We start from the raw sequence: 11,745 nt of genomic DNA on the forward strand, positions 1-11,745 counted from the left end.
TTGTTGTGGTTGAGCCATTATTTGAGGCATGGGTTGTAGCCACTGTGGATTTGGTGCACTGTACTGTGATACAGGGGGCATCTGTTGGTAGGGGTAGGGAACCGTCCCTGGGACTGCATTTGGTGGATACATCATTCCTGACATCAGAGGAGGTAGGACTCCTCTTCCCGAATTCATCGCTAATTGAGCTTCTACTTCATCGTACAGTCTTGCACCTTCTGTTGCAGCTTGCAATGTGGCTGGTCTTTGCAGCTCCACAAACTTACGGACTTCTGGTTGTAATCCTCTGAGAAACACTCCCTTCTGAATGCCATCATCTAGATTATGGTGAGTCCATCTCTTCAGGATGGATTCCATTCGTGAGACATAGGCTTCCACTCTTTCTCCAGAGGACTGACTTAGGTTCATAAATTCCTCTCTCATCCACTCTTCAAAACCTTCACGCCTGAATTTAGTGAGGAAGGCCAACTTCAGGTCGTCCCATGTGCCAAAAGTTCCTGCTGCTTGTCTCTCATACCACTGAAACGCCGCGCCCTTGAAAGTGGCGGGGAATATTGCTAACCAATGCTCAGGGAATCTGGCATTGTTAGCCACACATGCTACCATAAACTCTGCTACATGAAGATCGGGGTCTTCATTGTACTCTCCCTTAAAAACTGGCAATGGGACTACATTCGCTGGTCTGTCATCAATATTTCCAGGACGGATCTGGCTTGGAAGTGGACCTCCAACAGGAGGAGGAAGGGCTTGATGTGCCATTGGGACTTCTGTTAAGAGTTCTGCAAGGGCGTCAAAGGCGGCTTCTGCTGCGAGCTCGCTCTCGGCTCTGATTCTTGCTTTCTCTCTTCTCACGTACCTCTGGACTCGTTCCAACACTTGCCTTTTTATTGCGTCATTCATCAGGGGGTTGACTCCACTATGTTGTTAGTGCTCCATAGAGGGTTAACAGAAGGCCTCAGTCTCTATAGGACTCTCTTGCCAACATTTCTTCTACTTCTTCCTTTTCAACGTCCCTGAATTCTGCTTTCATGCCACTGCACAGAGGAAGGTATTCGGTTCTGAAGGTGCCAAAATGCATACGTCTGAGCATTGTGGTGGTGCCATCATCATAGTAATGCCAGCTTCTGATGGTTTCAACAGTGTATGTTGTGAAAAACACTCTGTCTACCAACTTCCAGTGGGTTGCTAATTGAACAAACAGAAGATTATCAGTACACCAAGCATCCCATGTATCTTGCTGTTGAGCGTCCACGAACAAATTCCAACTCTTTTCCTTCTTGTCTTTGTGAACCTCTACAGACCAAGATTCCTGAAGCTTCTTCACAATCTCCCACTTGATGTTGTCTGGAAACTTCTCAATGAATGCCAAATCTTCCATGGATGGTCATTCTCTCTATTTCTGCTCTTCAGTTCGTTCCCAAACAATTTGCCACCAAGATGCAAGTTTCTGCTGCTTCAACAGGAAGAGGAAACTGTCCACCACATAGAGCATGCATCATGATGGTGATATGTTTCCGCCATTGTGGGATGAACTTCTTGTGGAAAGTGGCTTTGATTATGAGGAATTCCAACTCTTCAGTGGAAGAAGGAACTTTACAAACATCCATTGAATTCTTCTCTTCTTGGCAATGCCATTTCCTTCATTTTCAGCCTCTTTTGGTGCTTGTTGATGGCAAGATTCCCCGGCTGCGCACCAAAAACATGGAGCCCCGAGAGGAACACCAAGGAAAAGGGAATTCTCTTGCAAGAAAATCTATCTTGTAACATCAACAAGCTTGTTTTTCATATTTCATATGATCACAATGAAGAAAAGAACACCAGGCACAACAAATCTTCATGCAGCATCATGTAGATCTCCCACGGTTTTTAATAGAATCAACCATATTCTTCAACATCCTCACAAAATCCATCAATAGAACAAAGAAAACAAAGAAGTACCCCATCTTAGAATGGAAATACATCACATAGTATTCATCTTCAATATCTTCATAGTCTTCTCTCTCAATCTCTCATATACAATCACTCTGTTTGAGTAGAATTGGCTATCTCTGACTCTCTCTATCTCACTCCATCAATAATACATCATATCCTCACTACAATCTCTCAAAAATCACCCTCAATAATCACTCTTAGGTCGTGGATACCCCTCCCAAGAGGTATGTCTAATATGAAGGGTCACCAAAGCCACTACAGTGTCTCTTCATAGCTCACTACTGTCACTTCACTCTAGTCTTCTCTTGAGTCTTCAACAGCTACTTCTTCCACTTCCTTCAGCTCTTTTGCACTTGTATTCACCTCTTTCCAAGGCTAGAAAACTTTCCCAAAATCACACATACATTCCACAGAACACTTACAGAAGCATACAGAACAGTCTACAGAACAGTACCAGAACAGCTACAGTACAGAACAGAACAGAAACAGAACAGAAGCAGAAGCTCTACAGAAGACCTACAGAAGGTTACAGAAGGTCATCAAAACCTCATAACTCATTCTCAAATCATTCCAAACTCTCACAAACCATTCAATAAACTTTCACAATATCTCATTCTTCATCAATCAATACTCCTTCCCTCCTTACAGAAGACAATCAGAACAAAACAGACCAAAACAGAACAAAATAGAAGGTATACAGAACCAATCAAAACCTATCAGAACATCACAGAACCCATCGACAAACATCATGAACTTCCAAAACACAATCAATATCATCCAAAACACTCTCAATCCACTTCCAAATCAATCAATCATCCCATAAAGTCAACCATTCAGCTCTCAAAAACAACAAAAATCATCCAAAAAAACAAGTCATTTCAACACTCAACATCCAGGCTGTGAGCACTCATTTACTTCAGCTCCACACTTGGCCATTGCTTCTTGCTCTCTACCTTGATCAAGAGGGCTATAGACTTCATGTTTGATGTCATTCAAGCTTTGGGCATTGGTCTTGATCATTCGGGGCTGATTTCTTCAGATTTGGGACTGTCATAAACTGTCATAACAGGCTGAAAATAGGGCAGCACCATTGGCATTAGCATTTGTTGCTTATACTCCATTCCGGTTGTGCTATTTGATGCCCGTATGCGATCTACATGATGCCTAGTGCCTTGGGAATGTATGCACATGATTATGCCATGATTTTGGCTTGAAATATTGGCTGATTTGGGACTGTTATTTACTGTTATACAGTGCTGGAAACAGGGCAGCCACACTTGGCATTGGCATTTGATGCTTATACTCTACTCCGGTTACCTTATTTGATGCCCGTATGCGGTCTACTTCCTACCCGGATGTATTGGGGATGTATGCATTTGGTTTGACCATGATTTTGGCTTGAATTCGGGGCTGAAATCTACTGTTTAGAACAGTAAATACATGCTGGAATAACAGTGGGCTGAAGGTACTTTACATGCTTTGGCACTTACCTACCGATACCGGATGTATGCTTTGAGCTTTGGCATGATGTCTCTGACATTTGGGGACGGCTTGGAGCATATGTATGAGATTATGGGATGCTTTTGAGCTTCGCATTAGCTCTGTCTTCACTGGCATTTGGACCGACTTGGCATGCTTGTGGACCGCCTATGCCTCATGTCTCTGCTTGATAGTTAGGCTTTTGCATTACATGCTTTGGTTCATGACATATGCTATTTGGTTTGTGTATGCCATACCGGCATTTGGAGCTTGGATTTGGATGTATTTGAGCATTCCCGGCTTACTTGATCACTGATCTTGGTTGCTATTTGGATGTCATTGAGTTGATCGAAAGCTTATTTGGGCTTATGTATTGCTTCATGGTTAATACAACTGGTGCTTCATGTATGTCATGCTCTCTTGGATGCGCTTGATGCATTGGCAGGGTCACTTATCACTGGTGCTTTCTCTTGGGTTGTTTGAGCTTCTGAGCTCGCTTTGTACGCCTTTTGTGCCAGTGGGAGCATTTTACATGCTTGCTTGACCTTTGACAGTTGCATGCTATTGGAGCACTTACATGTGTTTGGAGCAGTTTATGTCTTGAGCAGCTACATACGCATTGAGACTTTGGGATCATACTCCGATCTTTATGGATATGCATTGATGTACTCTTGGTTCACAGGATGCTTATGAGCTGAGTCTCATATTTGGATCTTTCTCTTTGAGCAGACACCTATTTGTGTCAGGTTTTGGCAGTTACAGGAACACTTTGCCTAGAGTGTCTGGGGGTGTGCCTTTCACTGGCAGATGTTATTTTGACATGCTTCGGTGTTGAGCTCGTGTTCTTTTCATTGTCATTGGCCTTGCTTATGTCTGTTTCATGCCGGCTTTGGACCTAGCATTGTTTGCTTGACATTGGATCCTATTTTAGGACAGTTTGCTCTCTAGACTGCATACCTGCAATTTATTACAGCAAGCAGTTATTGGTGGACTGAGGTGTACTTTTCATGCTGAAATATCCTGATTTGGTGTACCGCACCTAGTACTAAGTGGGCAACAACTTTTGGCACACTTTGCTCGCCCTTTGGACCCCGTTTTGGTCATTTTTGGGCAGTTTCTGCAGTAAAACAGCAAGCAGTTTTGGACTGTTTGGGCATTTCCAGCCTGCATAATGGCGTCATCTTCGCATGATAGTGCCATCTTTAACATTATAAAGTTGGATGGTACCAACTACTCTTACTGGAAGAGTCAAATATGGCAGGTTTTGGTGCAGAAATCTCAGATTAAGCCACTTCGATTGAGTGGGGAGCAGCCTGAAACTATGGACAATGACGACTGGCTTGAACTTGATGAGCTATGCAAGTCCACGATTGTATTGTCTCTCACTGAACAGGTACATTATAATGTATTTGAGGAAGCACAGAGTGCATGGGATCTATGGAATAAGATCAAGAATCTTTATGATAAGAAAAGTCCGGCGAGTCAGATGTACTGGTTGAAGCAGCTTATGGATCTGCACATGAAGGATAATGCGACTATGTCTGCTCACTTGAGCCAGTTCCATGCTATATTGAAGAACCTGACTTCGCAGGATAACACCTTTGGAGAGGAAGTAACTCCTCTTTTCTTGCTTGGGACTCTAAATGAGTTATGGGATGTATTCCGCACTGCTCTTTGTGCCTCTAGTGCTACTCTAAAATTGGCAGATGTTGAGAGTGCTCTTCTTCAGGAAGAGGTGAATCGCAAAAACTTGGATGCCTCTCGTGGTAGTCATGCTTTGACAGTTAGAGGTAGGAATGACAGGTATGACCGTGGTAATGGCCGAGGCCGAGACTCAAGAAGGATCGGTCTAAATCTCGTGGCAAGTCGCGTAGTAAGTCGCGTGGGCGCAATGCAAATGTCACTTGTCATCATTGTGGGAAAAAGGGCCATATTAGACCATAGTGTCATGAGTTACGCAATGAGAAGCGCAAGGATAAGGGGAAAGATAAAGTGCAGGAGAAGTCCTCTGATCGCAGCATAGTACCTGCGAAGTCCAGCGTCAAGATTGAGGAAATTAATGTCACGCAGACTGAGGAGTCCGATGGTGGTGATGAGTTTATACTTGCAGCTAGTTCTTCTGATGCTTCACACTTGACTGAGACATCTAGTATGTATGCACAGTGATGGTTATTGGATTCAGGTGCGTCCTTCCATGTGACGCCTTAGCGTGAGTGGTTTCACTCTTACCGCACTGTATCTGGATCAGTCAGACTTGGAGATGACAGGTCTCTTGATATTGTGGGCTGTGGAGATATTCATTTGCAGTTTTCCACTAGCAGTTCCTTTTTGCTCAGGGATGTACGTCATGTACCTGCGCTTACGCGCAATCTTATGTCTGTAGGACAGTTGGATGATGCAGGGTTTCATGTCTGTTTTGGGGATTCTGCCTGGAAGATCACCAAAGGCAGACTTGTGCTTGCTAGAGGCGCCAAGGCTGGCAGCCTCTATCCTCTTGTTGTATCTGGGTCTTCTGTAGACCATGTTTTGGAAGTGGGCTCTATCCCACATGTATCACTTTGGCATGCCCGTTTGGGGCATATGTCTTTAAAGGGAATGAAAATGTTATCTGGTTTGCAGTATCTTCCGCCTTTGGATTATGCATGTTTTGACTCGTGTGATCATTGTCTTTATGGTAAGCAGAATAGGTCTACGCATAAGAAATCGGGTAGGCCACGCATGAGTGAGCCCTTGGCATTGGTGCATTCCGATGTTTGTGGGCCTATGCCTTGCATGTCTATGGGTGGCACGAAGTACTTCGTTACCTTCATTGATGATTTTTCTAGGAAAGTGTGGGCTTATCCCATAAAGCAGAAGTCCGATGTCTTGGCAGTTTTTCAAATATGGCTTGCTTTTGTTGAGAACCAGACTGGGTATAGGCTGGAATGCCTTAGGACAGATAATGGGGGAGAATATGTCTCGCATGCTTTTGAGCAGTTTTGTGATGACAGGGGTATTAAGCGTCCGTTGACCGCCCCTTACACCCCACCCCAGAATGGTTTGGCTGAGCGCATGAACAGGACTATTCAGGAGCGTGTGCGCTCTATGCTTAGCCATGCAGGCCTACCTCAGAGTTTTTGGGCTGAGGCAGTTAGTACGGCAGTGCATGTCATAAACCGATCGCCTTCCAGTGGATTGGATTTCCAGGTTGCAAAGGAAGTTTGGGCTGGTAAGCCACCCTCTTATGCGCATCTCCGTGTCTTTGGATGTGAGGCATTCTGCCATGTGCCCAAGGACAAGAGGAGTAAATTGGATCCAAAGAGCATTAAATGCATATTCCTTGGCTATGGTGAGTCAGGAGAGATGGGCTATCGCCTATGGGATCCGCAGGCGCGGAAAATAGTACGCAGCCATGATGTCGTCTTCCATGAAGACAAGATGCACAGGCAGCCTGAGAAGGTGGTTGAGATCCGCAGAGTGATCTTTCAGGAGGAGCCTAAAGCTTCAGCACAGCCAGTAGTACAGCCTGTAGCAGTTCCTCCACAGGGCCAGGATGTTGGACAGGCAGTTAGACAGGCAGCAGAGCCTGCGGTGAGACGGTCTGCTAGAGACAGACGTCCACCTGACAGATTTCAGCCCTCTATGCATTATGTTTTGGTTACAGATGCAGGAGAGCCTTTCACTTATGATGAGGCTATGCGCAGGGGTGACAGTCACTCCTGGGAGAGGGCTATGCAGTCTGAGATAGACTCCCTGCATAAGAATGAGACTTGGGATTTAGTTGCCTTGCCTAAGGGCAAGAAGGCTTTGCCATGCAAGTGGGTGTACAAGCTGAAAAGTACCCCTGGATACCCCAAGCCGGCATACAAGACTAGATTGGTAGCAAAGGGTTTTAAGCAGGAACATGGTGTGGACTTTGATGAGGTCTTCTCTCCTGTGGTTAAGATGACCACCCTGCGCTTGGTCTTGGCTTTGGTTGCACAGCTTGACTTAGATCTATATCAGATGGATATCAAGACGGCTTTTCTACATGGGGACTTGCATGATGAGATCTATATGGATCAGCCTAAGGGCTTTGCAGAACCTGGCAGGGAGCACCTAGTGTGCAAGTTGAAGAATAGCTTGTATGGCTTGAAGCAGGCACCTAGGGAATGGTATCATAAGTTTGATGCCTTTATGCAGTCACAGGGCTACAGCAGGAGTGCTATGGATCCGTGTCTTTACACGAAGAAAGCCCGTGATGGCAGTTTGCTTATCTTGGTACTCTATGTTGATGATATGCTGATAGCAGGGAAAGCTCATGATGAGCTAGATGCTCTTAAATCTCAGCTGAAGAAGAGCTTTGAGATGAAGGATTTGGGACAGGCCTCACATATACTTGGGATGCGCATTAAGCGCGATAGGCATCAGGGGCTTTTGTATCTCTCACAGCGGGAGTACATTCATAAAGTCCTTGAGCGCTTCCGCATGCAGGACGTAAAGCCTATTGGCTGTCCATTACCTTCTTATGTGAAGGTATCACAGGCCGATTGTCCGCAGACAGATGAGCAGAGGGCCGAGATGGCCAAGATCCCTTATGCTTCAGCCATGGGCAGTTTGATGTATGCCATGATAGCCACTCGTCCAGATATTGCGCATGCAGTTGGTGTTGTGGCACGCTATATGGCTACACCTGGCAGCAGACATTGGGATGCCGTGAAGGGTATCATGAGGTACCTGAAGGGCACAGCAGATATGTGTATTTGCTATGGTAGCCAGGATACAGGGGTCGTGGGGTACACTGACTCCAATTATGCAGGACATGCAGATAGTAGGAAGTCCACTTCTGGCTATGTATTCACCTATGCTGGAGGGGCTGTCTCTTGGATGTCCAGGGTTCAGAAGTGTACGGCTTTGTCTACCACTGAGGCCGAGTATGTTGCAGCCACTGAGGCTTGCAAGGAGGCCATATGGTTAGGCCGTCTAGTTGCTGACCTTGGGATTGATGCTACACCTACACTGCATTCGGATTCTATGAGTGCCATTCATTGGCTAAGAATCCGGTCTTCCATGCGAAGACGAAACACATTGAGGTGAGGTATCACTTCATACGTGGTGTTGTGGAGGACAAGTCTGTTGACCTTGTCAAGATCTCCACTGACGAGAATCCTGCAGATCTGCTCACGAAGAGCCTCACTACTGAGCACTTTGCCTTCCTCAGGAGGTTGATGGGCGTTGGATGAGATGTCGCCTTTCCTCATCCCTTGTACCTATGTACATTTGTACTGTCTTTTCTTTTTCTTTTCTCTCTCACTAGGGCAGATTCGCCTTTAAGTGGGAGGTTGTTGGGGGTAAAGGCGCCTCCGCCGTGCCGCCCCGTGTATTACTACACTGACAGTACCCGCCACTGCACACTGCAGGTGGCGGGCGCCCGTCATGTCACTTTATTCTTTATTCTTTTAGTGACAGTTTGAATAAAGGAAGGCCCGGTCACACATTGTGACTGTTGGAGTTCCCATTTCTTGTCTCTCTCTTTCTTGCTCTTGCTCTCCCGCCATAGCTCGCGTGCAAGCTTCGATCCTTCTCACCTTTCACTGCAAGTAGTTACTGATCCTAGCATGCCAAGCTCTCGGAGCCTGCTTCAGCCCGTACAGTGCCTTTTTCAGCTTGCATACATAATGCTGAAAATCAGGGTGAACATACCCTTCTGACTGAACCATATAGACATCCTCTGCTAAGTCACCGTTAAGAAATGCATTCTTAACATCCATCTGCAGTAATTTCTAGCCTCTAGCAGCAGCCAAAGCAATCACGGTGCATATGGTTGCCATCTTGGCAACAGGGCTGAATGTTTCCTCATAATCAAGTCCATACTGTTGGGCATACCCCTTAGCAACCAGCCTGGCTTTGTACCTTTCCACACTGCCATCCGACTTGCATTTGATTTTGTAGACCCATTTGCAGCCAATGGTCTTTTTTTCTTCAGGCAATGGCACAAGATCCCATATCTTAATTTTAGCCAAGGCATTCATTTCTTCATCCATAGCTGCACACCAGTTCTCATCTTCCACTGCTTCAGCATATGTACCTGGTTCTTTGATCTCCATCACTTTTGTCATGTAAGCATAATGCTTTGCAGTGTAGCCACCATATGTCAACCTGTCAACAGGGTATCTGACCCTCTGTGAGCATCTAGGCTGTGGTGCACTGCTCGATTCCCCTCTCTCATGAGGCGGAATGTACCTGCTCTGCCTTGCGCTAGGCGTATAGACAATCAAAATACCAAGTTCACTATCTAAAGTGTCAGCAGACTCATATCCAGAAGTCATTCTACCAGGTGTCATCATACCCGATGCATCCTCAGTAACTTTCTATTTTCCTTTGTTGTCCAAGACATCATATCTCCCCCTCACTGACATACTGGTGTCAGTGGACGGTGAGCTCCTCAATCTCCCTGTCCATGGGGATACTGTCTGGCTAGTAGGTCCTGTCATAGCAGTGCTCCACTGCAAATAAACTATAGATACATGAGTGGAAGGCATATCCGATGGCACTGTAGCCGGTGATACATACCAAGAACCCATCTCATCAAAAATAACATCCCTGCTCACCAAGGTCTCCCTAGTAGAGGAATCATAGCATTTGTATGCCTTCTTCTCCTACGAATATCCAATGAAAACACACTTATGCGCTTTTGGATCCAGCTTCTTCCTTTTTTCATCTGGAATATGCATATAAGCAAGATAGCCAAAGATTTTCATGTGATTTACATCCGACTTATAGCCATACAGCTTCTCAAACGGTGTCATCTCATGAATACCTGCAGCGGGAGTCCGATTCAAGATATATATGGCTGTCATAACAGCCTCATCCCAATAATAGAGCGGCATCTTCTTCTCATTCATCATGGCATGAGCAGCTTCCATCAAGACCCTGTTCTTTCTTTCAGCTACCCCATTCTGTTGAGGAGTGTAGTTGTAGGTAAGCTACCTGCGTATACCATTTTCAGCCAAAAAGTTGTCAAACTCATTTGACAGATACTCCCCACCACTATCTGATCTGAAGGAAGAGATATAACAGTCAAATTCTTTTTCAACCTGCTTTTTAAACTACTGAAAAATAGCAAACACCTCATCCTTTGTCTTCAGAATGTAAACCCAAGTATAGCAACTGTAATCATCAATGAATGTCACATAGTACTTCGAGCCTCCCATGGATGCATTATGAACTGGCCCCCAAACATCAGAGTGCACTAACTGCAATGGACTTGTACTCTGCCTTACATGCCTAACAAATGGCAACCTTGACTGCTTCAAACTGGCAAGCATCGCATACATGACCAATATCTGAATATTGGAACTTGGGTAAACCCGTAACAAGCTGTTTTTTCTACATAATTTGCAGCCTTTGCAAGTTCACATGCCCCACTCTCTTGTGCCAAATTTCCAAATCTCTAATAGTGCCAGAACCATGGGCAAACATAGCTGAATTCAGCTTTAGCTTGTAGCATCAAGAGTAAACATTCTGCCATTCCTGTGACCGCGAGCTATCAACTTGCATCCATTGCCAAACTCTTCAATAAAACAGCCATGCTTATTGAATCTAACCTGCAAATTCTGCTCTGTCATCTGACCGACAAACAGTAAGTTTTTCGTAATCGAAGGAACATGCAATACATCATGCAGATTTTTATTTCTGCCATCATGAACCACAAGAGGCACTTTGCCTTTACGTTCAATGCTATGCTGCATGTCATTACCTGTACAGACATAGCCATGTTTTTCAGCCACCATATTAGTGAACCAATCATCGTGAGGGCTCATGTGCTTCGATGCCCCTGAATCAATGTACCAAACTGCATCATCAGTGCATTTTTTAGCAACTCTGTCTTTTACATACTGCATGGCAAAAAATCTATCTCCTAAAGTATCATCTACCTGACTAGACGTAGCAAAATGTCCATGTTGTTTGCCTTTCTGATTGCCCTGCTTCTTTCAACAGTCCTTGGCAATATGCCCATACTTCCCACAGTAATGGCAATCCTTATCCTTGTTCGGATTGTTAGATGGATATTGATGTTGCCAGAGCCTCTACCTCTAGTGTTAGATCTCCCCCTGCCTCTAAAGTTTCCACCACATCTTGCATTCGATAGCTGCTGGTTGTTATTGCCATAGCATGCATTCTGCTGGCCTCCTCTGCCAGATCCATAGCCTCTACCACGGTTGCCACAGTCGCACTAATTGGAATAGAAAACAGCATCCTTGTTTTTAGAACTCCTAGATCCTGTAGCCAAGCCAAGCTTAACCTCTTCATGGATAAGCAATGCAACCAGCTCATTAAAATCAGGCATTTCAGCCCTCACAGACATAGAAGTGT

Source organism: Lygodium microphyllum, chromosome 12 (assembly GCF_053477565.2).
Source record: "Lygodium microphyllum isolate KBCC chromosome 12, Lygodium_microphyllum_v1.1.10, whole genome shotgun sequence".
Classification (NCBI taxonomy): Eukaryota; Viridiplantae; Streptophyta; class Polypodiopsida; order Schizaeales; family Lygodiaceae; genus Lygodium; species Lygodium microphyllum.